The following is a 4239-nucleotide window of genomic DNA, read 5'->3' as shown; positions in this document are numbered from 1 at the left end:
TAAAGCTTTGTTCTGAATTGTTAATCACTGCAACAGTGTTAATTCCAATCGTTAAAAAACAATTGTAGTTAAGTTGACAATTTGAAAACACTTGTCAGAGAATTTTGAAGAGACATGTATGGCCCATTATTTGATGCCTTGAACAAACTTCCTGTCAATGACTCACCATATTCTAATGTGTATACTTTATTGTAAATTGAAACAATGCATGGAACATCAGTTAAAAGCAAATAATCATTTGTCTGGATAGAACATCTTATAGAAGTATAAAAATCATTTCCAATGGTAAGAATATTATTCAGAGTGGAAGAAGTCCACAAATTGATATCTTCTATGTGATTATAAATAATAGCAGTAAGTGACATTGCTACACATTGTTTACCAGTATTTTCACCAAAAAGTGCTTCATTTCCTTGACTGTAGTCAGCACATATTGTTCTTGTTGGATCGATCGGATCGTGCCATAATGTGGCTGCACATGTTGTATAAGCCACACAAAAATTTCTCCGTCTTTGTATTTTTGATGACGTCGATTTTAAAGGTTAAAAAGGTTGCGAGACTGACGGCTTGTAACATCACCGTTAGATCACGTGAACCTCCTTATTTGTTTTATCAAAATGTATCTGTTCGTGATCGGAAAAGAGCACGAGCCACGCCCAAACTGATTTCCGTTGGTGCAAAATTTTGAATTACAGTGGCAAAGTCAAGGTGAGAGATTGAAGACTGCAATTAAACTGCACAGCTTCTATCGTTGTCCGTGCTTACTTAAACAAACTCAAAACACTTTGATCCCTCGTTAATTCTATAGAAATAATTAGTGATTATTACCAAAACAAACAAGACTCAACAATATGAATTTAGAGGAAGTAATCGGTTGTTTCTTGTGAATTGAGACTGGTAACAGCAGTCCCAATGGATGCAGTTTACAACATATGCATTGAGATTTTGACTTAACACTTTTGGAATCACTCAAATCCGTAATCATCATCTTGTACGTGCCCTTTGGTGAAAATTATATTAAATTTTTCGGCTAACGGACATAAAGCCAAAGGGACATTTTATGTGCTAACAAATTCCTTCCTGGCTTTTTTTATTTTCGGATTTTGCTTTTTTCTAGGACAACTTTTAGTGCAATTAAGCAAAGTAAATTGATATTGAATATAGAAAACTAGAGACTTCATATATGTAAGGAGTACAAACCTTTTAATACATTCCCCCAAAGAATAGGATCATGGTATTTCATACGCTTGAGCTTAACATTCTGAGAATTAACAAACACCATTATGAGGTTGATAATTTGAAGGAAACTGTCCAATGAGTTACATCTATTAACTATCCTATTACAGAAAGTTTTTTGATTAGTAAAAGAACGCTTCACAGTAGGCACAGTCATCTGGTAATTTGTTATACAGCAAAATGAAGAAATTAGAGGTGGCGATGGAGAAACAAATCGAAAATTTTGGAAACCTACTTGAAAGCGCGTAAGAGCGCAAAATACTACAAAACCAAAATGTCATGCCGGTATAACATTACCCTCAGTCAGGCTCTGTAGCGGTGGTTGTCGGTAAACATGTGCACGAGTGGGAGACATTCCATTGCTACCTTCTAATGTCATAGATTTTGTGATGTTGTCCACTCAGATGGTCCTTATGTTTTTTCGGTTAGCTGGTGAAGCTTATTTTCCCCGTGTGACAGGCATGTCACGTCGGCAAGGGATAAATTAATGCGCGAAAATTAATGTAAAGGTTTGATAGTGGAAATTTCTTTGCCTATTTTTTATAAATTGCTCTAGCTAGCGAAGAGTTAAGACCTCAACTTTTTCAGTGTAAATTTCTAAAGAATAACATTGTATCAAGACGTCCTCTCGAAAATACAGAGTAAAAGTGCGCAGAGTTCACAACAACATGCTACATATTTTTTAATGGTGAGCACGTGCTCTCGCTTCCTCTTACATATGGGAAATCAGTAACTGACGTAATACGTCACGCCACATGTCACATCCTCCCCAATATAAAATGGGTAGACACAAAAAAAAACGAAGAAACTGGAACATGCATGAGAAACCTTAAACAATAATAAACTGGAACATGGACACTATGTGCGAAAGTGTCTCAACTGGTAATAAATGTTCAATCTTGAACAACAAATAGAAGGTTCGGTGTTAAGCCTAACAGGCAATGTCCACAAGTTGCTTGTAGGTTGGTCACGCTACAAAGTCCTTAAGGTATGAAGGTCTAGTGACCAGTCTTCCTGATTGGGTTCTAATCCCTGAGTCCAGCTCTTTGTAGGGTTCACTACATGGTAGGCTTTTAGTGCCTGATTCTTTGCGAAGCGAGGGCTCATCTGGCTCGTCAGGGCAGCTTGTCATTTGTGGTGGCTTAGTAAGGGTATCCTCAGGAGGCAGTTTGCTGGTCCTTCTTCCATGGCCTAACATGTTGCTGTCTGGTATTTGCTGTGATTCACCACTGGTTGCTTCAGGGCGTGACTAATTAGTCTTCTTCAGATGGGCTCTGTTGCGTCTATAGGAGGATCCATCTGCTGTCCCAATTTCATATGACCTTTCGTCAAGTCGTTCAACGACCACTCCCTTCTTCCATTCCTTTTGCTCCAGTACAAACGGTTTCAGCCTCAAATTGTCTCCCTCATTCAATTCAGGTAAGTCATTGGCGTCAGAATTGTAGTATTGAGCCTGCCTTTTTTGAACATCTTTCAGCTTCTCTCTCTCGTGACTAGAGCTCAGGGTTCTTGGTTCCAGGAGAGAACCAGTTGTGGGAAGTAATGTCCTTGTCCTCCTATTCATAAGCCTCTGAACTGAACTACTTCCGATTCCTTGAGATGTGATATTGCGCTCAGCCAGTAGTCCCAAAGTAGAAGTCATTGCCACATTTAGCAGTTCTACGGAGGAGTTTTTTAGCAGACTTCACAGCAGCCTCTACTTTGCCGTTAGCCTTACTATTGTAAGGAGAGGTGACCCTGTGATCAATGTCCCATTCTTTTGTAAGCTTTTGGAACTCTGCAGCTACAAATTGGGGGCCATTGTCACTAACAAGTTGACACGGACTCCCATGCTTTGCAAAGTGGACCTTGAGTTTTCTGACCACAGTTCCAGAATCTGTGTTAGGTAGCCGGTCCAGCTCCCAATAACCACTATAGTAATCGACCGTTACCAAGTAATATTTCTGGTTTAGGGTGAAGAGCTCCACAGCAACTTTCTCCCAAGGCCTCTGGTATGTCATGACTCATGAAGGTCTCTTTCCCATGAGAAACTTCAAATAATCTGCAGGGCTCACAAGTCGAGATCCAGCGTTTGAGTTCAGAGTTCATACCAAGCCAGTACACACTCTCTCTCGCTCTCTTCAAACAGCCTTCTACATCAGCGTGCAATGCATGTATGTCTTTCTTTATCTCAGCCCTCAGCCCTTGAGGCACAACAAGGCGCTCCCCTTTGAACACCAGCCCATCATAAATACTAAGTTCATCTCTCATGCTGTAGTAGGGGGTCAGCTGAGGTGAGATCTTTGACCGATCCTCGGCCCATCCCTTCAGTATGGTGTCCATAAGCAGTTGCAAGGGTTCACCCTTTGCAGTCTCGAGTTGGACTTTCTGTACCCTCTCTTGTCGCATGGGTATGAATTGGACGTTATCGACAGACTCAAATTCACTGGGGGTTGATTGACTATCAGTTGGGAGAAATGATCTGCTCATCATGTCTGCCAGAAGTTGGGTATGGCCAGGGGTGTACTGGACGTCTATGTCGAAGGCCAGGCTTCTGAGGAGCACACCTTGTAGACGTTTTGGTGCCCTATCTAGTGGTTTCTTGGCGATAGACTCTAGAGGCTTGTGGTCTATTGTGATGACAACATGACGCCCATAGACATACTGATGCCATTTCTCAAGTGCAAAGACAATTGCCAACATTTCTTTTTAGATGGTTGCATAGCGGGTCTCTGGATCCGTTAAAGCTCTACTAGCATAAGCAAGGGGGCGACCTTCTTGCATAAGGACCGCACCAAGCCCTAGGCTACTGGCATCGCACTGTATGACAAGTTCCTTGTCTGGGCTGTAGTAGGCAAGAACTGGAGCTTGAGTGACAATTGCTTCACCTCATCGAAAGCTTTCTCTTCAGCATCTCCCCAGTACCATTCGACTCCTGTCTGGGTCAATCTCCTAAGTGGATCAATGACTTGGGAAAGTCTTTGCAGGAATTTAGCAAGGTAGTTAACAGTGCCATTCAGTCTC

This window comes from Pocillopora damicornis, chromosome 1, assembly GCF_964200805.1.
Source record: "Pocillopora damicornis chromosome 1, jaPocDami1.2, whole genome shotgun sequence".
NCBI lineage: Eukaryota > Metazoa > Cnidaria > Anthozoa > Scleractinia > Pocilloporidae > Pocillopora > Pocillopora damicornis.
This window is presented reverse-complemented; position numbering follows the sequence as displayed.